General features: G+C 38.4%; 1 long non-coding RNA gene across 1 annotated transcript in view; it reads left to right on the top strand.

Annotated features, from left to right (window-relative positions):
* The window catches only part of LOC134419042 (uncharacterized), a 125,230-nt gene that overhangs the window by 85,320 nt on the left and 12,851 nt on the right, over nucleotides 1-27,059 (top strand). Inside the window, exon 2 of the long non-coding RNA XR_010027949.1 lies at nucleotides 26,389-26,549. This is a non-coding gene — a long non-coding RNA (uncharacterized LOC134419042). The remainder of the gene's footprint in view (nucleotides 1-26,388; nucleotides 26,550-27,059) is intronic.

The raw sequence follows: 27,059 nt of genomic DNA, 5'->3' as shown, positions 1-27,059 counted from the left end.
TTTTGACACCACAGCTCTTTTGTTGTGAGATAGATCAGAGCTCTGCCCTTCTCCCAGCTGCCATATGGTGCACTGGAAAGGGGCTTTCAAAGGGAGAGCAGGGCCCAGGAGCTGAGGCAGGGAGAAGAAAGCGATCGAACAGCAGCAGATGAGATTGATTTACTTTCATAGGGAAGGAGGCAAGTTACTATGGCTGGTGGAGAGAGAGGGGAGGGGGGAGTGCCTTGGAATAGAAAGCTGTCTCCAGAGGAGGCGAGCAGGCTGTTGGGATGACAGCCATGTTGTGCTTGTACTCCAGGCACAGAGCTTGAAAATAAGCATACGCATTTTTGTTAGCTTGGTAATGCTGGCTGAGAAAAGCTGAGAAAGTCTTGCAGCCCCTCCTGTGCCTCAGCACAGGATCTCAGCTGCCTCAGCCCGGCTCAGATTTTGCATTTCTCTGAGAGTGAAATCTCTCTGCCCTGCCATGTGTGCGGAACTGTCAAAGTTTAGTCTGACAATGTTAGAATATTCCAAAAATATTTTTCTTCACAATGGTGTTTGGAAAAGGACTGTTTGAAGGAAAACATCAGATGATAAATTCTTCTCTCTGTTCAGTGAGTGCAAATGCACTAAAATCAACTGAGTTTTTCAGACTTATAAGTCATTACCTTGTTTTACCAAGGTGACTTCCTCCATTAAAGAAGAGTAATTAACTGACTCAAATTTACTATGTGCTATTTTTCCTGTCTTTTACTTCATTCAGCTTCAAAAGGAAGTCTGTTTCACACCTGCCTGTGGCCACTCTGATTTCCAGATTTGGTAACCAAATATATCAGCTTAAAAAAGAAAAAAATTATATGTGTGTATCTTAACCAAAATAATTTCTTATTGAGATTTCTTAAATATTGTGGCAAATTGGACTTTGATCTTAATGTCATTACAGATCAGAAAAATACATATAAGGGCACAGTTCTCAAAACTGAGGAAAAATTCTGATAAAACTGATTGGAATTGCAGTTTTTATTCCCAGAAGAATTATTACATCTGCGTAATTATTTTAATATTCCTGCGGGACTGAACTAAATTATGCAGAATGCACAGGAAGGGAATCAACTACATTAATTGGAAATTTTGAAATATTTTGTTCTAAATACATTTAAGGTAACTTTGTGTCTCCTGAACTGCTTCATGAGAGCTATGGAAATTACAATTCAAGGGACATGTGAGAGGACATCAAAGATTGAGACCATTTCCACAGGAAGGGTGGATACGTGGACAGAAGAGGCAATGAGAGGGATGTGGTACAAGTATAAAAAATCATGCTTGGCACAGTAGCTAGGAGCTATTATTCACTATTGCTCAAGTAAGTGACTGGAAGACACCCAACACCAATTTAAAATAAAAATTTTTAAATGAATCAAGTAAATTCTTTCATCTCACGATGCATGATTAAATTAAAGCGTTCATTGCTACTGTAAATTCTGAAGGTCAAGGGTTTAAACAGATTCATTTGAAGAAGAATAAAGTTGATATTACAGTACCTTAGATGCAAAGTGTAGCTCAGGAAGTCCTAGAAATGGCGCATTTTGGGGAACTGGGACAACACGTCACAAGAGGCAATTAATTCCTCATTTTCTTGTATTGTTTTACCTCTTCTACTGACCACTGCAAATGCCCAAATGTATATGAAATTAACATTTTATCTGGCCCAGTATAATTTTTCTGTTGTTCTTATAAAATATTTATCAATTCCAGTAAGCTGGGCTCTCTTGTTACTCTGTTTATCCAGTTGGGTGCCATTCATAGGTTTAGTTCTGCAGTTCACTTTTGAGATTTAACTGGAGGGAAGATATTGAAGCATTTGGGAGGTATATCAGACAAGGAAAGCTCCCTCAAAGGGTAATACTCCAGTCCATATTCCATGAGTCAATAAGGGAAGTTCAAGTGGCTCCTGAAAGCTACTCTAAACAAAACACTACTTTTCTAAAAAATTAACTACTTGACTTGGATTTGCCATAAGAATATGTTTAAAACTGAAAAATTTGTTTTTAATTAAAAAAATGTATTACAGATTTTGTTACAGGTAAATATTTTATACAAAGGTTGGTGTTTCCATTTCCCAAACTGTGCTGCTGAAGTTCATTTACTGACTATTGCAGATGGCAACAGAACTGTTGGGACAGATTACGCAAGTCCACTGAAACACTGAATACTTGGTGTAGAGAAACAGGATTGTCCTTTCACACCATTCCCTGGCCAGAGGAGGTGGAGAAATACCAGTCTGAATTGCATTGGCTTGGATTCAGCAATTCCTTTGAGTGAGAGTCAGCAGAGCTTGTTTTAAGTTACTGATGGTTCTACACACAGCCCTCATGGAGAACATGTGCAAGGGATCACGTTCTCCTTTTATGCACACATCAGCCCTTGAGAAAAGCAGAATGAGATGAATAAAACCACTTCACCAAGATTATTTCTGAGAATTTCTAAATGAGTCATCCAAGTGCCATGTCTTTCATAATTTAAATTATCTGTATAATTGTGCTTTTCCTTCTGCAAATCAAAACATATGCAAATGAATGAAGGAAAGGAAAATAATGTTTTTGTGAGCAAGTGGTGATCACAAAAGAATTATTGTGTTACTTGTTGTTGCAGTTTTTTCTGTCAAGTGAAAAGACACTGCCATTGCTAATCATCTTAAAAAATACTGCTGCTTTTTGAAAAATGAAAAGCAGCATTTGAGCTAAATTCTAACTCTGCATGGTAAATCAGTGTTAGTCACAAACATATTTATTCACTATTCATCTTCTCTAGCTAATTTTACAGTAAGAAAAGAAAGATAATTTTATACAAAAGAACGGAGAGTAATTTTTTTTTCTTTATCACTATTATCGTCATTGTTTTGATTAATATTTTCACATAAGAAATGAAGAAATGCTCTGCTGGGTGTCCTGGCTTCCAGGAGTGCAATAGAGAAGGACACGTGAGCCTTTGTACTTTCAGAAGTTCAATCCCCTCAGTCCCCTCAGTCCCTGGACTTCCAGAATTTGGTTTAGGACTAGGCAGGCATGCACCTCTTTTTAATCTATTTGATAATCTTTTGACCATGAATTTAATAACTTAACCTGCTAATACCTCTAGAGACAGGAAATTGAAAATATAAATAACTAATGAGAAAGAGTACATTCCTATTATGTTTAAATCAATGTTTTACAATGCAAAGGAAATTGTTTATTAAAACACACCATTTAATATGTTTTATGGGATTAAAGGATTTGACCAAACAGCTCTTGGTTTCCACATAAGATTTAAACCAACTAGCATAATTTGTGATATTCAAATAGACAATAAGTTTTAAGATACAACATATATAGCTATGAGTTTAATTGTCTCAAGAATGCCAAGTAAAATAAAACCAACCAAAACTGAGGTGTTCATAAGTTTAATGGAAGAGAGTTGCAGTACTTAACATCTTGCCATATTCTAAGTAAACTGCTTATGCACTATCATATGGTCATGAAAGAAGTGAAATGTTCTTAACAAAGTCATGCAAATTATTGAAGTTTGATTTTCATAAGGACTCAGTCTCAAGTATAGATTAGAAGGATGAATACAACTTGCAATTCCTTTAGACAGATGTCTTTATTCCTAAAATTAGTCTGTATGTATTATATTTGAGCTACCTGGTAAAACTTCCTTATTCTTATAGACAGAGAAGGAGCTAGAATCTTGGTGCTTCAAGGGTAGGTAAAGCATGTTAATCCATGAAATGTTTCAGCAACCTCATAATATTCCCAGTGTGCCTTGCTTGTGAAACTGTATTGCAAACCCACAGTAATGGTATTGCATGGGGGTAGTTTTGCTCAGTTTTTAAAAAGAAGGATGCTAAAGCATCTAAGATATCTTGCCTCAGGTACCACAGCTACAGAGAATCCTAAGGCTGTGTGATCCAGACTAATATTTATCCATAAGGATATGACATTTATCTTGATTTTCACTGAATCCAGAGTTTTAGAAAATCATTTGACAGGACATTAGACAAGCATTGCTCTACTCAGGCATCTTAGTGCAGGATACTGAGTAGCACAGAAGTGTCAAACCACATTTGATTTCAGTTGCTGTTACTCATGTATGGTTTTGACAATGAAGGCATTATTATATCAGATTTATTCAAGTACCCTAATTAGGCATCTCTTCACTTTACAAAAACGATGTCCTGTCAACAACAGCAATGACAGCAAGAAGGATGGGATATCTGTAGAAAGAGATGCATATTTTATATTTAAACATAATGTGATATACTTAGAGCCTGTGGTACATATTGTTTTGAATTATTTCAGAGAAGTTAACTCAGAGCACTAATTTAATCTTGAGAGCCTTGCAGCCTCCAGGTAGGTCATTGCTACACTTTGGAACTGGAATTGCTCTTGAGACTTGCCTGGCATAAGAGGATTTTGGGAGAAAGGTTTCTCACTGATGATACTCGGAGAAAACAACTGCTCAGAAAGGATTAGGCAGCTTCTGTTTTATCAGACAAACCTTTAAAAGCTATGGATGACAATACTGAAAACTTACATTTGGAAATGCATACACAACAAAGTTGCAAGTCCTTTTCTACATTCAATGAAAGATTTTTTTTCGAACACTTAATGTATCACCTATTGCTACAAGTCATTCTCAATTTAGCAGCATCAATTCAGCAAGACTGAAGTAAATAGCTCAGATACTGCATGGCTAAATTAATGTAGCAGTTTCCTGGGAGAACAGTATCTCACAACTTGACACTAGCTAATCCTATGCTTTTGAGGGAAACTTTCTTTTGATTTTCTACCCAAAATTACCAACAGCAAGATGAATCCAGCTTACAGGTATAGCAGACTATGCCTTAGCTAGCATTTCTGTTTCTACTCAGCCTTTACAAGCATAATTTCTGTTAAGAAATTATGCCTGTAAAGGCTGAGTAGAACCCTGCTCTCCAATTAAAATAAATTTAATTTAAATATAAATTTAAATTTAATTTAATTTTAAATATTATAATTTTAAAAAGCAATAAATAGATCAGCAGAATACAAGCAGAATGCTTAAAAGAATCTTAGGGATTCTTTAAGTCTATGTGGGAAATAAAACATTTTTATGTAATAATTCTTATTCCTGAGTTAAAGGCATTACCAAAACTGAGTAATATAGATTATCCTTGGTACTCATGCAGAAGAAATCATGGTGAAAATTGTTTAACATTCAGTCATTCATAAAAATAAATTTTCTTTTTTTTTTTTTTTAAGACTATATAGATCCAGCCAATTCCTTTCACTGGAAACTCCTGGGTTCTCAGCAGCTTTTGTTGAAAGCAGCCTCTTAAATGACTTTACTGACTTAAGTTACAAAAATTTTGCTAGATACAAGCATTGTAGTGTAGCAGTTAATTAAAAGAAAAAAAAAGGACAGTATGTGTGTGCTTACATCTGAAAGTGTCCAATGCTTTTACACACAAAATATCTTCAAAGAAAATGATACTGGTTTTGTCCATGGCATTGCACATGCTGAGATATGTGGTATGCTGAACTGTGTGGCCTGGAAAGGAAAAAAACATGGAAAGACTACCTTTCATGCTTAATGCCCAATAAATGTTAGTGCATTAAATAATTACTTTGTGTCCAGCTTCATTATTCTGTCTGCTCACTGCATCATATTTCATTGATTTCTGATAAGCTGGAAGTGTACTTTGGTTTGGTATCAAGGTTTAAACAAACTTTCTGCCAGATGTTTTCTGCTACATGCTGGAAAAAGCACCCAACCTTGAACATGAGTCTTGTCATATTGCACCCAAGTTGAGCACAGGTCAGTCTGGCATACATTTCTACAGCCCTGAAAGATGCTTTAGGTAATTCCTTAAACAAAACCAAACATAAGCAGAGGCCATATTTCACATATAGCTGTAAAAACAAGTCCCCATTTCATTACCTAGTACAGTGCAGTAAGCACATTCACCCTCTGAACAGAAACACATTTCTTCTGGTATTTCAACCCTACAACACATTGAAGAATCCCTGTGGCCAATTAAAGTAAGATGAAAAAAGTCCCATCTAATGAGAAGCAGGATATTATCCTGTTCATCTCCTTTATGATGTCACATGCCTTCTGATGCTAAGGCTAGATCATATAGTTCTTTGGTCACATAAGTAAGTAAACACTTACTCCTCTGAATCTCCTCTCTTCCTGTCCCTGCTCCTTCCTCTCTGACCCTCAGAGGACATGTATAAAGAGCAAAAGAAAGGGGAAAAAACGCGACTTACATGTGCTAGGATTTAGCTTCTGGCAAGAGACATTATAAGGAATTCATTTCCTGGCACATAATTTACATGTCCAGTCCTCCCTCCCACTCCTTTTCTTTCTCCCACCCTTCCCCCCTGTTCCCCCTCCAAGCTGTCTTCTCACTCTGCAGTGCTTGCTGCAACTTCCTGCCTGCTCTATGTTTGCTTTCTATTTTCATATCCATGGGAAAGGAATCTGCCCTAGCACAAGGCTGCTATCCTGCTCGTGCCCATGCTGGTTGTCACTGCCACTTTTAGCTTAGGCCACAGGTATTTGGACTCCATTAAGTGATGGTGAAACTATCCAGCAAATGACAGTCATTAAATTTTAGCCGAGTCAGCTGGAGAAATTTCCTCTTTGAGGTTTTAACTTTCTGCTTGCAAGCTCCAGACAAAATAAAATAATTTTAAATTTTAAATATTTAATCTAAATCCTGGTTTAGGGTTTTATTTTTGGGGAAAAGAGTTAAGTCCCCCTTGCTCATTAAAGGGCTCTCTGTTGTGTATCTTTGATGCTGCTTTGGGCAGCTCTGCTACTTTGATCCTCTTAGAAACAGGCTCATTACAACATCCACCTCACAGAGTAACACTTCAAAGCTCTGCAAAGGACAAAGGGAGGAATTTAGAAACAGAGCCAAGTGGCTCTCAAGTATCTTGCCTAAATTAACTTTGTATTAAGTGTTACTGGCCCAGCTGCAATTTTGAGAGGAGGATACAAAGCAGTAACTCTACGTGCTTCCTTCACGCATTTTATATCAAACTAACAAATATGCTTGAAATCTTCTAGGACCCTCTGCCACAGCATCTGCTAAACAAACAGATACCATAGTTGTTGTTTCAAAGTTAGCAGTTGCTCTGAAGATGTAAAAAGGCAGGTTGACATTGTCAACTGACTTGATTTATATTGTTCAGAATGATGGAGCAAATATTAATCAGCCATAATAATGGAGATTACCAGAGGAAATAGGCAGTTCTCCAAATCATTATCTCCAGAATCAGCAGTAACCACATTCACCTTCAACATTTCCAGATCTATCCTTGCTGTAATGATTAGCATTATGGGTCTTTCTCCAGCCTAAATTTATTACTTCTGACATGTTTGACTCAGTACTTGAGTCAGGAAGTCATTACTGTTCCAACATACTACTTTCACTATGTGCTCTCTGCACAAACTGCAGTGCAGTGCTGTTAACACAAGCTTCTCATGCACCCTGGTCCCAGTGAAGGTACAATGGCAATTAGAGAGCTCAGCCATACCCTTTGTGTCACAGTCAGGCTGCCTAGCAGGAGTGGGCAAATCAGCCTGGCCCTAGTGGGTCTGCGAGCTTGGACTCTCATCTTATATTGCCATAATCCCTGCTGTGAGAAGGGTTCTTACTTTTGAAATATCAGGTGACGCTGGTTTGGGTGGTAATAATTCCTAACATAAACCGTTTGCATAACATGCTGTAAGTCAAATGCAAAAAAACCCCTCTATTTGAAAATCTCTATGCTGGTCTCTCTCAAAGACAGCAGAAAGACTTTCAGTTGAAAGTTATGGTTTTATTATTTATTCTATTTATTCTGCCTTTTGAATCCTTTACCAGGAGATTTTTCTCAACAAATCAGAGTTCCATTTTCTGAGATCCCACTAAAATAATCTAATCCTGTCAATATTTGCTATGGTTCAGATATTATTTCGAAAATTCTCCTTTAACTGACAGGTGTTTTACAGTACTGAGTGTTACAATGCAAGCTGTGCTTCTGCTTTGAAAGTCTAGTAAGAGTGTAATAAACAGAAAAAGAACCACCAGGAAGCCTTCGCCTCTTAGGCTGCAGGATGGAGGGTGCAGATGGCTGCCATTTATCAGGGTTAAACCATGTTCATTATGTACTTTATTGCTCCAGAAGAACTGTCATGGGACCTTGCTCACACATATTTCTGCTCTATCTCCCTAGCAATCCTTAAAATGTACTTCTGTGTCTCCCTGAACCATTAATTTCCTTCTTGCAAAGACTTATCAGTGAATATAAAAAATGAACTATGATTTTTTATAGGGAAAAAATAGAGATAGTGCTTTATAAACTTTCTATAATATACACAATTTCTTTGAAAACAAAGAAAATCAGATTTTATACACAATTGGTCTGCCCACATGCAATCCTTTGTGAGGTATGAATTCAGTGCTAATATAATTTCAAGCTCCTTGTCTTGATTCAACAGGACTCCCAGGAGTCTTCTGGGAAAACAGAGAAAGAAAACACTATTTCAATCTCTAACATGAGATTAGGTAGAATATTTGAGGATCAACAATGAAGCTGGTAATTGACTTATTAATTCCACTTAATGGGGAATCTACTTCCCAGCCACTCCCGCCCATACCAGCCTACCCTAACGAATAATATGGTGGCCGCCTGCTTCAATTTTGTGAACGATTTGTTCTCTGCTGTTAAATTGTTAAATTGGAGATCAAGTATCACTTTCATTTCCCTGTCAGTATGTCCTGGAGCTGGATCATTCTCCTGGAGGTTACTGTGGGCTAGAGAGCTGCTGCTGTTTTGGAAGCCAGAGAGTTACATGCTGTCCTGGACGTGGAGCCTCAGCACAATAATTTATTCTTCTTTATTTTTCTCTTCAGGGTAAGCCACGTTAAAGTCAGCCTAATTTCTGATTGACCAAAGCCTTCCAACCAGAAGGCCACTTAACTTTTGCACTTCAGTCACAAGTCTGGAGAATCCACTTGGCACAGGCAGAGCCCATGCTTGAGGTTAGGAGTGTAAAGAGTGCAGAACACCTGCAGTGTGACTTATATCTTCATATAAGAGTAATTTACCACCTTGTATGCTGGGTAAACAAGAAATCCTAGATTTGTCCATGTCAGGTTTGCTTTGAAGGTTGATACTTGCTCTGTCTGGAACATCAGGCACCGGTATAAAGAGACTGATGTTTTGCAATATCGCAGATATGTGTGCTGCATGCTGCATGAACTCTGGGATCAAATCTTCCCTTCAGGAAGTGGTCTTTAGATAGAGCAGCACTTCACTGTTTCCAGTGAACCTGATCTCTGATGTGATTTCCCAAAGTAAAGATCAGCTTTTAATGCAGTTTCCTAAAATTTTCCCACTTTTGTTCTCTCACTAGCCACAGAGCTTTTGGGCACAGTCAGCAAATCTCAACAGCAATATTTTCTCCACCAGCATATCAGTGACAGAGCCAAACAGTGACAAATAGAATCCTTTTATAAATGCAGTTATTCCTCAGTATTTCATTCACATTTCTGTTGGCATGGGGATGCTGTCAACATTGTGATTTTGAAATAGCAGGGCACTAACACAGTGGTTGTTTCTTTTATGTAGAGAGGTATTTACTTCCATGACTGTGGTAAGCAAAGCAGGAGATCTTGAGATATTCTAAAATATTCTTCCACTTGTGAACTGACCTCTGCCATTTCTGTCTTTAAACTTATGGTGTGTCTATCACCAAGAAACTCAGAAGTATTTGGACAGAATACTTGCTGACTGACAATTTGCCTTGAAGAAATAAACTTCTGTAACTAAGCTCCTGGAAAGAGCTCTTTTGGGGCAATTGGAGGTTTACTGTCCTGATGTTGTGCACACCTTCCTGAGGGCAGTTCTTTCAAAGTTACATCTTGCTCTAAATTTCTCACCGTTTTAAACACAGTTGATCTTTAGGCAATGAAATATTGGTTTCTATTCACATCTGAGTTCTTCTCAGTTCTGTCCCCTGAAGTAGATCCTAATCCATAATTCAGTTTCTTTTTAATATCTGCTTCAGGCATATCTTTATGGAGAAATAGACTGAATTTTACACAGTTGTTAGCATACCCAATGGAACATCCATGCCCAGTATATGAGGAAACCCAAATTTTACTGATCATTTCAGTTGGCTCATAATGTTTAACAGCTCTCTGCCACGCTCAAACAAATAAGATTTTCCTTGGAAACACTAGGGCTCGTATTTCACTATCTATTACATTCTCCTACTTCTCCATTTCACTGTTGACTGAAAAAGATCCTAATAGACCAAATCATACTCTGTTTTAAAACCTGCTTACTAGAAATCCCAGTTTAGTTCTTGCACAATTTATTCTATTCTATTTTCAGCTATGTATCAGCCTCTGTAACAGACAAAACCAGCGAGTAGTGGTTTATATTGCATTATTCAGAAGTCCCTTGATTTGGTCTGAATCTAGATCACAGGTGAGTTTTTAAAAACTATTCTATGTGCAGCTGCTGTCCTTTGGACAGCTTTCCCTCCCCTTTAGTCTCTCTTCCAAAGATGTTACTGGTTTACTTGTGAAGCACCCCTACCAGCGCTATGAGTACATCTGATTCATTGTGCAGTGATCTGGAATGTCATCCCTCTACAACTTATAAATATATTTCTATTTTTAAAGCAACTTAATACTTCCTTATAAGGCAAAATCAAATCCTGATACATTCCTCAAAATTGTGACAAGTCTCTGGGAGACTGTTGCCTTACTACACTTTTCAGTCCATACTAAGTTTCTCTCTCAAAATCTTAGGTTTATCAGCTTATGCAATTTTCAAAAGCTAAAAGGAATACATAGTGATAGGAATATATTAATGAACTTGGGCTGCTTTCTCATGGGAATCTTGTTTATCTATCTGTTTACTTTCTGAGTTAAAAAAAAACCAATGCTTTTATCAGGGAAGCTAAGAAATCAGAGGAAACTGTAAAAGACAAATAATGGAAAGGACTGACAAATTAGGACTGGAGGGAAAGGAAAGTGCTAGGCTATTTTTTGCTTTTAGTTACAGCTAGACCTCATTTTACCCTGAAACTCATAAGGAACTCCATTCCCTTGTTCCTTTATGGCGCAAAATAAAACCCAATGACTCCAGTTCTTTTCCAAAAGAAAGATTAAAAGGTACTTTTTATTTTTTTAAATTTGATAAAATGCCATTTTAGAGGCCTCTGGATAAATAGATACTCTAAGCAGCCTAACATTTCTTGCATTGTGTGCGGGTTAGTTTCTAGATGAGTGAGATGGTCATTTCATCTGAACTGTTCTACTCCAAAATATCTTGAGAGTCGACACCATACAACAGTATCTAGGTGCTTGTGACTACAGACATTTGTAGCAGTAGAAGATATATTCATTTCCCATCCATATCTTTTACAATTTTCCATAGGAGAAAATCTTTTTTCTTCTCTTAATTCCACATGTTTAATAGAAAATGTCTCTATTTTAAACACAACTTGTCATTTTGAAAAGAAAAAAAAAAACATATCTTAACACTTAGTAGTTTAAAAAGGAGCACATTGAAATATCTGTTTTTACTGACAACAGTTGAAATCAATTCTTTGGCAGGATGACATGTTCCACTTCCAAATGAATTCTGAAATCTCTGTATGGATTTTTCTAAGGTATTTACTGAAATTATGAATAATATTTTGTAATTTATGTATCATTTGAAGATCTAAGGCAAATGAAGACAGACAGATCCATAATAATGGAATTTCAAAATTATATCTGCATCATGGGTTTATCAAGATTATGTACCCAGACTGAATGCATTTCATTTAGCTTGTTGTTTTCTAAGTACAAGAACAGGTAAGCACCTTAAGGCTGATAACAATGGTGTGCATAAATCTAGATCCTCTAGTAATTATATATTTTTTTTTCTGCTAATTCATAATGTTTTCCTATGTTTATGCATTTTGGGATAGACAGTGAGCTGTTAATCCACTAAGGTATGTGAAATGGGATCTCTTACATCATCTGGGATTAACATGCCATTTACATGGTTGTTAAATAATGGATGAGACAGAGGAGGCTGAGGACTGGGTACCCTCGGTGGCTGGTCCTGATGCTGCTTGTGAGACCTCTGGGTTCCTCTGGCTGCTGTAGGGGCAGTCTGGTGTGCCAGGCACTAGACAAAAAGCCTGCCAGCTTCTTTCTGCAAGATGAAAAAGGAGATGGTAGGGTCCAGTGATTCAAAGAGACTAATATGACCAAACTGAGACACTAAACTGAGCAGGCATAATTCACAAACTAGTGTTACTCCAGGGAACATGACAAAGTGCTCTGGCCCACAGAGATCTAGTTTTGATGTACTGGTGCCCAAATGAAAAAAGTAGAATTTAGGGTCAAATAATTTGTTTCCCACTCTGACTCCTCTTAAGATGTTGGAGAGGGTTCACAGGAGAGCAGAGAGGTTTAATGCCAAGGCTGATGAAAATTGACCCATTTCTGTTTACCTGGGACTGGAAAAATGGATTTAAGAGAAACTGTGGCAGAAAAGCCACACATTTCAACTGATGAATTGATCTAAAATTGAATCTCTTGAAGACAGCAGATGGGAAACAGAGCAAAGCTGTCATAATATGGTGGAACAAATAAGGACATTTCCAAACCAAATAAATAAGAAGATGAAAGCATAACAAAGAGCACCTTTATGAAAGTGGGTAACAAAGGGCTATGGACACAGCCACTGTTCTGTCTTTTTGCAATCACCAGCACTGTTATAAGCCATAAGCCAACAGTAGCCAACTGAATGACTGATCTACACGTTGACTGCAAGTACAGTGGTAGAATGAGACACAAGGCATTTTTATCAATTCAATGAAAGTATGAAGTTGAGGTACTGATATATCTCTTTTTCTATTATATGGAAACTAAATTGGTCTCACTAGTATTGAAAGTGTGATTTACAGTTCCCTCTGAAGTGCATGGATTCTACAAGCTTCAGTCTCAAAATGATAAAATTATTAATGCTGAAGGCTGGTCACAGTGCTCTGCCTGCAATTTCTGGACTGAAACTGTTGCTAAAGGAACAGATGTATCATTTTCTACCTATATAAATCTGATGCAAAGTAATTATATAGGGGTTCATGTCAGATTAGCTAAATTGGTTCACATTTTAAATCAATGCAAGATGTTAGAAGTGGTCCTAGGTTCCAGATACAAAGGTTTCTTATAGTGCTTAGTCATGGGTATGGAAGAACATTTGATTCTAATTGTTCTATTTTTCCATCTTAACTCATCTAACACCTGTATTACCAGGCCCATGCTGGAGGTCCATGTCTCCACCATCACCCCTCTTCCTCAACTAGTAAGTGCCTAGGTATAGAAGGCCACTAAACTTAAAAACAAAGTTGTGAATCAAATATGGAGAAACTGGTCAAAAATGCCGTCTGTAATTTGCTAAGTCTCACCAGGATTATAATAATTTTTTGGAACTGCTTTGAAAGTGGTACCCTGCAACTTCTATACTCTTTGTTTTCTTTTTTCTTTTTGCTTTTTCCTTTTCTTCCCCCTTTCCTCCTAAAAAGCAGGATTTAAATTCCAGTTTCTGTCTGGAATTACTTGTCCTTTAGACAAAATGGTGTTTTCTTTCTCTTCTTAACAGGTACAGCTGCAAACACTGAAGTGCTTTCCAGACAAGATCATAGCACACTGGTGGTATGAGCTGGCCAGTGGCAGCTAGAATCAGCTGGCAATACCTGATGTGGTTTATAAGACTTAGGTGAGATATAATTTGCAGGCTAACAACTTCCCTGTATATATAAATGTCTCACAGATATTTTCTTTCTTTCTGAGCTGTATTTCTGCCCACCCTGTGCAGCTGCATTTGTAAGATGCCAAGTAAAGCTCCCTTCCTCTCCAGTTTGAACATGGGATCAGCCCTGCACTAACCACGGCCACAGAGAGCCCAGGCTGAACCCTGGTTCTTTTAGAGCCCAGTCAGACAGCACTCACATGGGCCTGAAAAACCCTATAGGATTTAACCTTTTGTGTCAGAAGAGCCTTTGAATATCCATTTATTTTCAGAAATAATGGCTCTGAAAGTTCCCAGCGTTGGCTCTGTGGTAACATTTTGCTCCCACTAGTATCATTTATAGGTCAGGATTGAGTGGATGAGTTGATTGTAGCACAACGTAATGTCTACTGTCCTATTCTTACCCTTAGAAGGAGCTAGAACCCTTTATCTACATTTTATATTAATTTATGCCTAAAAGTTAATTAGCAAAATTTATTTGCTAATTATTTTCTTCTTCATCTTTCTATACCCTGACACTTTAATCTTGCAGACATCTTACTACTGTTAATGAAAAACAGCTCCCTCTCTTTACCATGTTTGCTTTTCCTCTCTTAGCACTGAGGCATCAGATGATTGTTCACTTTGCAAGACTTGAAAATGTTGTGTCGTGCTTCTCTTTTGAAGAATACATTTATATTAACAAAGCTGAAACCAGGAGCACTAATGACAGCCTTACAAACATGATTACTAGCTGAGACACAAGTACAGTCACTCTCTTGAATACATCACCCAGGTATTATTTTCAGCTCCAGAAAATTTCCATATTCTACAGACAAAAACATGACACCTATCTCTAGGAGAAGCAGAACCAATCTAATATCTGTGGAGATACAATGCATCTTGTAAATTACGCTGTTTCAGGGACATCTATAAACTCTCTGTCTGGAGGGAAGTCCATTAATTCCAGCTCCTATAAAGTCCATCATCTACTTAAGACATGGAAAAGCTTTTAACGAGCAAGATCTCTGGCTCTCAAGAGACAAGGTGTTTTGAGAAAACAAACAATTCAACTCTGTTAAGCTAGTGCTCAAGACCTAGTTCCTGAAAGAAAAAACAAAGCCAACTCAAACCACCAACGTGTTGAATTTGCTTTTAGTATATCTTAAAAAAATCCGAATAAGAAAATCCAGGTGACTATTGTGCTAGTAATGGGACAGAAAGAATTAGTAGTGGGCAGGCTGCACTCACAGCACTCTGAGAAAAGGCAACAGTGCAGGTCTTGGTTTCTCTCTGTGAGCTGAAGTTGTGACAGGAGTATGAGGAGAATTATTGGGCCACTGCTGAGCTGAACAGATACTGCCTGTACACCAGATACACCTTGTCTTTTCATGCAGGTTAACTGCTCTGTGGCTGAAATATAGAGTGTATTGTTGAAAGAAATCCTAACTCTATATGGGAAAAAGGAATTACTATTTTTATTTGAGCAGGGAAGGCTGTTTTCTGACGCTAGTGTGCCTTATGCAACAAAGATTGCCTGCTTCTTCCAGATAAGAATCATGGTCAGTGTCATCTGTTCTAGGGTAATACCCAGGTTGGGAATCCTGTAACCTCTCAATTTTTAAAGTCCTGCTGGAGCTTGGACTGCAGTGTGCTGTCTTGGTTTGAAAGACAGGTGTATCTGCCAAGGAAGGTGGGGACCTCCCTTGGAATATGACCCCCTTTCTCTCCAGATTATTTTAACTTTGAAGTTAAGGGGCCTTCAGGAAAAGATAAGGGGAAAGGAATAACAGTTCTTTACCAGTGTGCATCACAAGGCAAACCCGCAGTCCCCTCAGCAACAGCAGCAGCAGCAGCACAAAGGCCCTGCAGCCTCTCTCGGCCCCTCCGGTGCAGTGCCGGGCACGGCCAGCAGGGGCGCTGGTGGCTCCCGGCCGGGCAGGGCGGGTGCGATGATTCCCCCGCGCCTGCAGGGGGCGCTGTGGCGCCAGCTCGGCCGCCTCTCCACACCGCCATGGCGGCTCGGGCGGCAGAGAGGGATGGGAAAGGGGCTTCCTTTACAAACTCACACACACAGCTGATCCCAGTGCCCCCTCTGGATGGCAAAGGGAGCTGTAGCGGGAACCTCATAAGCAGCAAGCTGGAATGGCATGGAGGAGTGTAGCCGACTCCATGGAGCTTGCTAAGGCTTCGTGGCATTCTGAGACTTAACAGTAAGAACTGCGGAGTCATGATGAGACAGCAAATAAGTTCCTGTCTTCTGCCTCGACCCATAGCTAATCTCTGTAACCCCATAGGCCACTTTTTCCCTAACCCTTACTATTAGACAAGTTTAGATCCCCCTATACCCTATAAAAAGGGGCTGTTTTAGCCCATTCGGGAGAAGAGCTGTCGCTGGAACCCTTCACAGACCCCTCAATAAACCATCACTTTAGAACCGCCAAGACGCTCCTTCTCCTCTCTCTTGTCTGCTTCTGCCCTAGTCAAAGGCGCCCTAGCAAGCAAGCTGAAATCCTAAGAGAGCTTAGAATCACTAAAGAGCTGAAATTCACTAAAGCTTGCTTACGGTGGCCAGCAGCTACGAGCTGACTGAGTATTTGGGCGGTCTGTCTCCCAGAAGGACTGAGTTATCCAGATAGGCCTGCATCACTCAGAGATAAACCAAATCTGAGGATTTGGGTCTTATCAGAGGAGCAAAATCCCGGAGTGGTCACTGAGATGTGTCAGAAACTCTCCAGCCGTAACAGGAGTTGGTCCCTGCAGACTGAGGGTGCGTGGCTACAGTCTAGCAAAACACTTCAGAGCAGTAGCGGAGACGGGCAGGCAGGGGCCTGTCTCTGACAGGAGAGGCTCCCTCAGAGTGGGAAGGGGCTCAGGGCCCCAGGGTTTCCCCTGAGGCACCCAAGCAGATGGTGAAGGTCCTTTTGTTTTTAGTGAGGTAGGGTGTTCGTAAGGTCCCAGTGTTATCAATAGGGCCAGGAGACCAGCTCCTTCAAAAAGGCCTTTATTAAAGACAGCTCTGAGTGGGGAGCCCGAGGGGTCGCGCACACCACCGCTGCTCCCACAGGACCACGCTGAGGAGGAGGAGTGCACCTTTGTCTTTTGGCAGAGCTGGGGCTTCCATCCTCACAAGAGTCCTTAGGAAGACAATATTGGCTCACAGTCCAGAGGTATCCTCTAAGCTGGGTACTATCCAAGTTATGGTGACAGGATGGAATATAGCTCCGGTCAAGAGTGGGTGACTTAGTGTGGTTCTGGTGGGTTAAAGTCAAAATTTATGCGGTGGTTTGTTGTTTTGAGAGGGTTCATATAGTTCCCACAGCCTCTCATTTGAATTCAGTCAGGGCACAAGTCCTCCTCGGAGCAGGGGAGCAGGGGAAGTGGTTCCTGATGGGAATTGATAAAAATCCAGGGTGAGACGGAAAGGGGTACAAACACAGAGTATGACCGGGAGAGATACAAATACAGGGTAAAATAGCAACATTTAACAACGGCAACTAAAGGCAAGTCCTAGAACTCTAACATTCAATGTTTAACAACAGACCAACACTTCAAATTAAGACCTTATCAACTTCATCAACAGCAACTCTGAAAAAGAGCTCCCCAGGATTTCATTCCTCACACCAGTTCGATGGCTGCTCTCATGAGCAAAGGCTCAGCCGCAGCAGGAGAAACGGGACAGGGCTGGGCTCTGGCAGCAGCAGCAAATTCCCCCCAGGTAAGCAGCAGCTCGCCCATTCTCCTCCAAGTGGACAGCGAGAGAGTGAGGAGCTGTGCTGCTGCTTCCCCCAGCCCACATCTCCTGCCATCTCTACCCTGCCCAAGAGAATGACCCTCAGCCACCACACTAATCCAGCTGCACTCCTCCCCCTCCTCTGTGGTTCCTTCTTTTTGTCCCATTTTGTTCTATTTTTCTTTTTATCCCTTTTAAATACAGGTCATTATTGTTGCTCAGCAAGAATGTGGCAGAAAATTCCCTAAGAGAAGGAAAAAAAACCCCGAAAAAGTTTAACCTCCAACATATGTCAAATCTGCATCTTTGTAATACCAGCACCTATGGCAAACAGTAAATCTGTCCAGACTCAGGCTCTGAACCAGTGACACAACTCCTTGATCTCCTCATCTCACAGCCTGCCAAAAGTAAGCCAGACCTGTTGAAATTGCTTTAGAAGGCTGCTTCTCAGGTTTGGTTGGAAAGGGTAATATACTAGTTCATTCTTTTTCAGAGCTCAATGAGAAGAGCATTCCTTGTGAAGACTGTTCTATAAATTTTTTTTCTGTATCTAATAAATTTATTTCACTGTCTCTTCTCTGTCAGTGTTACAGTGTTGACAAACTTTCCCTGGCACACTATTTTCACTTATTTTGTCCATAGTATAATCAGACTGTCTGGAAACACACACTGTAATTAGAAATTTTATCACATAGAAAAATTAATTGTCTGATTACAATTTGGCAATCCCTTCTAAATTTAGCATGTTAGTGCTGTTCTAACAACTATTCTATGCAATGTTACATTTGTCTGCAAGTTGAGGAGGAGGGGTGATGGTGGAGACATGGACCTCCAGCATGGGCCTGGTAATACAGGTGTTAGATGAGTTAAGATGTAAAAATAGAACATTTAGAATAAAATGCTGAATTAGCAAAAGGGATGAAAGTTATTCTGCTGTCTGATGGTTTGAGCTGAGGCGCAGTGATTTCCTGTGTGCAACTGTCTTAGTTCAAAGCAACAATATATTTTATGTGCCTCTGTTTATCTTATTTCTCCTGAGTTTCTCACTGTTCTTGACAAACAAAACAATTAAGAAGGATCTTTGATAATGAACTTGATTTGTTGTTCCAGACACAGTTTCTGGATATCCTGAGCTAGCCTACCTTCATTTCTTCCTCAACAATGTACCCTTGAAGATCAAATGTTTCTACTATAATATTTCTTTTTTTCATCTGTGTGTGTGCATGTGTGTTTGTTTTTTCCATATTATCTGGATTTGGAGTCATAAAATGTCCTGAAGCAGACCAGATGTAGTAGAACTCTTCTAAACCACAGCAAGTTCTTTAAGTACTGAAATTCATTGCAGAATTCCAGCATTTACTTCAAAGCTGGACAGTGTATCACAGTGACTATTGCAAGCTCATCACCAGTAAAACTCATCTAACTTTATGTTTGCTTGTACAAATTCAGATAACTGTAGTGGCTCTGTAATATATATAAAATACAGGTCTTTGGTCAGGATAAAGTGCTTGCTAAATTGCTGGTGTGATAGTGTGGCTGACTTCAAAACACATAATCATTGATTATTTCATTCATTTAGCAAGAGATTACCCCAAACCTGACCTAGCATGCAATAATTTGTGACCCTCAAATTGAGGAGAAGCTCTATCATAGATCAGAACTAATTCAAAGCCTCCATAGGATTTTCTTTTGCTTTTACCCATATACTATGGCAGTTCTTCTTCCCTCTGGCCACAATGCATGTTAGTGAAGCTAAAATTTATTTCCTGAAGCCATACTGCCTTTAGCAATTTCACATAGCTCTAAAGTATGTGTAAATATCTCATTTCTTAATGATGTTAATGTTGCTGAGTGTATAGGTCTGTAGTACTCAGAGTTTTATGAATAAATATCATCTCTAAATTACTCATCCTCTTTGACCAGTAATCACTCAGACTCTCAAGCAAGCAGAAAAAAATTTTTCGGTTATTTTCTCCTCGATTTACTTGAATTTCTAAAGCCTTGCAAACTTCACATACTTTTAATGGTCTGTCTGCTTCATCATTATCATAAAACTTTTAACGCTTCACCTTTGCATTCTTCAGGATGTGACCTTCAGCTTCCTCTGGAAGTACTAAGACAAGAATTAATTCTGCCTCTCCAACAATATCAAGTTTTTTCCTATAATCAGCATCCTACTTGTGTTCTGTAATGGTCCTATTAAGGTCCTTCTTGATAGTTTTCTTATCTCCATACATTCAGATTATAATTTCCTTTCTATATTATATCCTGTATTAAAAAAAAATCCCTAAATGAATACATTTTTAAAACTCTCCTTGATCCCTTGTTTACACTTCAGTTTTTCAAAAAGATAATACCTGACCAGGTGATTATGAAATAAAAAAAATACAGAAAAATTATACAAAAGTATTTTTGAAGAAAATATGCCGTGTAAAAATAAGCTACTCAAAACTTCTTCCTTATGCCACTTTACCCTTTATCCTCTCTCCAGAATCATCCTTTAATACTACTTTTACATTATCTTGAAATAAAAGCTTGAAAAGTTGCTGTAATATGGGAAAGTATCAGCTCTAAAGCACATCTGTTTGGGATACAGCACTCCTCCTTCAGAGGAATGTAATCTAGGCTTTTATTAATAATACAAGGTATCTCCAGAAGGAGATGATGAGGAGACCTGAACTTCTCTGTTTTGAATTCACTTTGTTAATAAAGGTGAATTCCAGGATTGTGTCTGTCATCCAAGTAATCAAAATCTCCATTTCTCTACTTCTCTATAATATTATCTACAGCTGGTTTGCCTGCCCTCATCTTATATAAATTTTATGGATTTTATTCATGTGTTATTCCTATGGCCTGAACTGAATAATTTGTGTTTTTTGCTGTAATACACCGAAAAAATTGCATGAAATATTGCAGAATCCTAGAGTTTTTCAGTTACTGAATGAAAAAGGAGCTGTCAGGACTAGATGTATTTTTTTTAAGGGATTAAGTGTCTAAATATTTAGCTGGACTAGTATTTCAGTTGTGTTTAGGTGACTAACCATCCATGGTACTGTACCTTCAAAGGTTCCTGCAGCAATTATCCAGATTATTGGACATGAAACATCTTTCCAAACTCTTGCCTTTGCAAGATGGAATTCCAGAGTTTGCTAAGATGTTTGTGAAATTTCTACAAAGGAATATTATGGACCCATAATTCAATGTGAAAATTGATTACAGAAGTTTGTAACAAATACTATCCATCTTACTTTTAAAGTTCTCTTCAGGTTCATCCACTGCTGTTTATTAGGTCTTTCAGATATTTTCATTGCTTTTTTCTATGATGCTGTTACCCATACACTGACTGAGATCTATACAGTGCTGATTTACATAGATGCTCCTTTCCTGGCATTGCAATGGAGGGATCAGGCTGCAACTGAAAATCAGACTTTTCAGGATTTTGAAAGCTACTCTTTCAGACCTGGGAACTGGGTTTTGTTTGGTTTTCTTCATAAATTCCCATTTTTGAAAACTTTTTGAGAGCTGCAATTTAACTTCCTTTGGTAAGCAAGTGAAATTAAAAGGAAAATCTTTCACATGTTTTGAGAAAAGGAGTAGAACAGAAGCAGATACTTCTGTGGTCAAAATATACTGGAAGATCTTAGTCTTTAGACAAGTTCTCATTTAAAGTTTTGTTGAGAGAAACAGGTTCTAGTAAATATCTTAATTTAGGTGAAGCAGCATATTTTGCTAAAAACTATGATTAGTTGAAAACATCCCGGACTGCTTCAGCAGGAACACAGAAATTATGCCATGTTGTTAGGCTGGTTTGCAGTCTGCTGACTGCAGAATGCTTTTATTTTGTTCCAGCATCTGCACAAGAAATGAGCTCAAATCATCAGAAAAGCAAAGGAAGAAGCTGCAGCTTCTCATCAGTCCTTTCTTCCCCAGTTCTGCCAGGTGACTGTCTCTGTTCTGCTGCTTCTAGGAGTTTCTCCCTTTCCTGTACTGCCGGCTACTAATTGATCTCCTGCAGCATTTTTCCTAGCTTCTGTTCCACTCTGTTTCTTGGTCTTCAGTGTGGACCCTGGGACCCCTTTCTGCTTGTCACTTGAAGCATCCAGACAGCCCCAGTCCAGGATATGCTGTGTATTTCTCCTGCTCTCCTCACCCCAGGATTCTTTTTTGTCACTGAGCATATCTGGAGGTGCCCCACAGATCAGGAAAGGCTCTATTCTTTTCCACATCTTCTGTTATTTTGAGCTTGGCAACTGCAAATCCCCAGGAGGGCACCCACCATTTCTTTCCAGCTGGCAAGGAATCTTTCTCTCTCTTCATCTTTTCATATTCCATTCACAAAAGACACCGTTGAGGTTTGAAAGTGGTAATTCAATCCACATGTCCAACCAAGGAAGGTAAACTAATAGCCAGTGCCCCTCAATCTGTGTTTAAAATCACAGCACTTAGGGCTTTGAGTACCCTGCATATAGGCACAGCTTATCCCAGAAGTTTGCAGAAACTTGCTCTTAGATGACCCAGTGGGACCAAGGTATCATTTCTTCCCAAAGCTGCAGAAACAAAATGTAGCACTTTCAATTGCAATGCCTAATTGTGAACATTAAATATTTTGACAGCTAGAGGAGAAAACACGTCCTGGAAATGTCCAGGATTGTTATTCATAAAGTGATGTAATGGGTAGAAAATCTAGCTACTTTAATATATAAAAAAGTGAAACCTTGCATTTCCTGACAGAACCTAAAAAACATTTTGCCTTGGAAAGAAAAACAGAGAAGTGAAAGAGATCCTTACTATGTGGTGATTTTGTAATGATATATGCTGATAATCTTTCTGTTAAGCTGATCTGAAGCCAGGGAAGATCCTGACTTTAAAGATCTTTGAATGTAGGTCTTAACCATATAGAAAGGATAGGTTGAAATCTGCAGAAAAAAAATACCGACTCCTTTATGCTATTCCAGTCTTAAGGAACATCCTTTACACAGACACACAGATACACAGACACAGACAGACACATATCACTTTGTGCTGGCACTGGCTGTTAACACAAAGAGGTTGGTCTGTAATAGGTCCTGCTTCCTCCACCCCAATCGAACAAAAAGGGCAATGAACAGGAGCACAAGCTATTTTTTATCCAGAAACAATAATGGGGAAAAGGAGTTGTGCATTTGAGATACCTAGAAATGAATTTATTACATTCAGCTAAGTAGAGTAAGTAAAATACAGCCCCACAGGAGAGAAGTTGTTTAAACTTTGAGCATCTGATGCCATCCCTTGACTTACTTAACTGTGCTGCTTTGCTGAGTGGAAAATCTAGTTACTTGAATGTATAAGGAAAATGAAGACTTATATTTCATGACAGAATCTAAATAACATCTTATCTGTCCAAGTGAAAATCATGTCCATTACACTAGAATGGTTATGTACATCATCCTTCTAGTTTACATTGTTAGTGTGCTTTTACATCAAAGATGTCATTTTACCTTCCATCAGACATCCACGGATTTCTCATGCAGACTCTCTCTCCTCCCGCTCTGCCCTCGCTGCTCTTTGTTTTACTACCAGGTACCATGAAATTGTAGCTATATTTCTTGAGCTGTTTTTCACAGGTTGGAGTAAAATATATTTATGACATGAGTAAATTATTCAGTGTAAAGGGTGTTTCTTCATTAAGAAAATGTCTGAACTTGGAGCAGTAACTGTGTTATTAGAAGCAAAGTTTCACTATAAAGGCTTTAAATGATGTCTTAAAGCTTTTTAAATGCAGTGTGTTGTCTCTGTTGCTCTGTAAATCACTAGCCTGTTAGAGGTCAAAAGATTATCCTTTAGAGAAAGGCTTCATTCTTTATGAAGCAAACCAATGAACCAAAGTTACAAAAATAAGATGTCTGCCCTGAGACTTAGGTGGCAAAACACATCTTCACTGTCAAACAAAGCAGAGATGCTAATATGAAGATGGGGTCTATTGTTTTCCTGAGATGCTTACGGATAATAGCTTTTTGCTTACTGTGGCAAGTTGAGGCTAGGGCATAATATATATTCTCAGTGTTCCTGACTCTTTATCCAAAAAAAAAAAAGAGTTAATGGCACATTACCCATTCCCAGTGGTGAGGTATATACAAGAAGGAAGTATTTCTCAGAGTCAATAAACTTCACTGTATTCATTCGAAATATCCTTGGCTTTTATGTTTGACCTTGGGACAAGTACATCATTCCAATAAGGGGATTAGAATATTATTATCTTTCTTATTCAAGACTTCAATTGATCGTAAGTTTATAGTAAAATTGACAGTGTCCCTGCAGAAATGTGTGTATGTATACATAGATTTCAAGGAACTTAGTTGTGAAATATGACTCCCAAGTGTAAGGTATATAGTGTTATCAATATGCTTCTGTGGTATCCCCTAATAAAATGGTGATAAGTTAACTTCAAGCATGAAACTTGGATCCTTGACTATACAACAGCTTTACCAATCAGCAACACTGTGATTTGGATTTAAGGATATGGAAGCATTACGTGTCTGCAGTTTGTAATTAAGAATTCCAGATGCTTGTAAAAATCTCTCTAAAACCCCAGAACAGGGATAAATGTAAATGTCTGACTCCTATGAGCATAAGCACATGAGTAGAAGGAACCCTTTCCTAAGCAAAACATTCAGCATTAATTTATATGTTCAGTCTTTTTTTTATCCGCTGGCGGCTTAATGCTGAAAGAAAGTTTTCCTTATCTGAGTTGATGGCTAACAGTCAAAGTTGTTCTCTTGTCTCTGTATCTTTCAGAGGCAGGGAAACTGATTTATAACAATACATGGATGCACTGAATTAGAAAAGACAGTTTCAGAGCAGTGACATGTTTTTCTTCCTACAGTGCACTCTCCACTGAGATCTGTCAAACAGGCTGCAGGAGAAATGTGCGTACTTGGAAAGGTTCTCCTGCGCACTCTCTCCTCTTCCTTCCCTTTCCCACTTGTCCTTTTGCTCCTCTGATTGTGAACAGAGAACTGCTCTGCCAATCAGAGGGTGAAGGAGAAAGGGTGAAGGTCTTGATTCATGGTTTAAAAGGACACAGCAGCTGGTGAGTTGAAATCCCAGTTCCTGAATAGAACTGAGCCCATCCCTTTGGTGGCACGGACAGCTTTCACTGCTTTGCAGCTTAGGAATTGAAGACCTTATCCAAATTTCACCCCAAAGCTGCTGTAAAAGGCTGTGAAGACTTTGAAATTAGACACAAACTTGCTTTTACTTTTGAAATTTCTAGGGAAGATTGGGTGATTTTTGTTGACACTTAGGTGTCCTAAACTGTTTCCGTAACAAAATGGCCGCTTGCATTGATAAATCTTACACCAGTTTTCCAGACTAAGAGAAGCTCCCTTGAAAACTAGATTTTATGTATGAATTTTAATTATTTTATTTAATATTTCAGAGGTGGTACTTTAGCACACTAAACTGTGTATTCAATTTGATATGCAAATCTAGGACACTATCTCTTTCTTACCCAGTTGTAGGAAAGAGACAGTTGCACCTAGCTAGAAACTATGGATGCTTCTATATAGAATAAGCACACTCTCTGAGGCTTTGGATATTGAACACATTCCTACCACTGAAACATTTTTTCCTAGCTCTTGCTCTGTGTCCAGAATTCAAAAGGAAGTTTCTTCCATTCTTTCATGAACTTTCAAATCCCATGACCAGTGTACACTGTCGTAGCCCTTACTTTTTTTGGTTTTGCTAAACAGAAATAACAAGGAAAAATTTTCTGTAAGTTATCCCAGTATGCATCTTTCTGTAACAAGCTGAATCCAAACTGAATGTAAACTGGCTGCTCCTTCCACAAAGGCCTTATGGAATATAGCTCAGTGTGCAGAAAAAGCACATTTGCAATGTTGTACATACATATACATAGACTTACATATGCAGAAATTTTGACAAGGACAAAATTTTTAACATTCCGGATACATTTTACCACAGACATTAGACTGACTGAATGAATAAACTCAACCTGTGCACCTAGAGATATAGGCACAAAAACATCAGGGAAAATAGCCCTTGAATCTGATCTGCCATTGAGTTCACATCCTTCCATAATTGTTTTGGAACCTGATGCTGTTGCTGGGGACTGCTAGAAAACAGTAATGGATTTTCTGGGGAAAATTTGGGATTAAGCATTTGAAAGCAAAGATGTTGACTTCTTCTGTTTCCCAATGACAAAATTTGAGTTTCTTTTAAAAAATGAAAAATAGCTTTCAAAACAATTGCAACTTCATTGGCTTCATTTTAACTTCCAAATATAACTATTAACCAAATTGATTTTAGTATAATGTTGATTATATATGTGTGCATGTGTATTCATGTACTCATATTTACATATTTACAAAAAGGGTAAAGAAGGATTATCTTCTTTTTAGCCAATCTTTAAATTGCAGAAGCAAAAACTTAGTGCAGTTTAGATGACAAAGAGTGTGCAGTGTTCAGAAATAACTAATATATAAGCATCTGTATCAGGAGTTTGTATTAGTAAAATTAAAATTATCAGAAATATCAGGCCCCTTGATATAATGGTTTTTATACAATGAAACAATTTATGTGTTGTGGTTGTTATCATTATTATTACTATTATTATTGTTGACATTTAGGTTTGTTTTCCACAATAATAAATATAATGCAACATGAAATTTCACTGAGAAGTTGTGTCATAACACAAAACAAAGAGGTAAGATCCTACTTACTAATTTATTGGAGAAAAAAATGCAACAGTGTAACAACTGCAAATGCAATCTGTCCTAGCAATGCATTTTAAGTCCTACATTTTGTTTATATCTATTATATTTTTAAAACTTTCTTATAAATGCTCTTTTTTTCCCCTAGAGTGTAGAAGATCTTCAAATCCAGAAGTTCTCCACTCCCTGTATATTTTTCTCAGAGGGAATGATTGCTTTTTAATCTGCCATTCATCTCATCCACATAGGAGCAAAGTGGATTTTCAGGTTAGACACTTTTCTTTCGGATCGATAGGGGTCATTGGAAAGGTGAGTTTGAAAATCAGAGTAAAAAATATATGTATGTGACTACTGTGTAAATGAGTCCTTAAATATGTATGAAATAGAAAGATGTTTGAATCCCTCTTCACCACCACATCCCAAGTGGGCTCTTGGTGCAGCTTTGCAAGTGAAGTCACATTTTGTCAAGGAGATGTGCAGGGTGTTTTTATTTCAGGCAACTTATTCCTTGAGGTTAAATACATGCCTGTATGTAGAAAAATTGGGTCATGTTCTATTAGGTTTTGCAAAAATAAAGGTAGGCAAAAAGTGGACTTTGTAAAAGGCCATGGAAGTGCCACTGTGAGGCTGTGAGTCCCTGGGCAGGCATGAACTGTCGTGGGGGTTAGTTTTGAATTAATAATGATCATGTTTCTTGGAACTGACCTGGAGTTTGAATGATAGATTTTTACAACACTAAAGGTTTATAAATGAAAGACAGGAACGTCTTTTTAAATTTTAGAAGGAATCAATTATTATAATTGAGGTACAAAGACTGAG

This window comes from Melospiza melodia, chromosome 5 (assembly GCF_035770615.1).
Source record: "Melospiza melodia melodia isolate bMelMel2 chromosome 5, bMelMel2.pri, whole genome shotgun sequence".
Lineage (NCBI taxonomy): Eukaryota > Metazoa > Chordata > Aves > Passeriformes > Passerellidae > Melospiza > Melospiza melodia.
The sequence above is the reverse complement of the archived record's forward strand: the minus strand, read 5'-3'. Positions and strand labels throughout refer to the sequence as shown.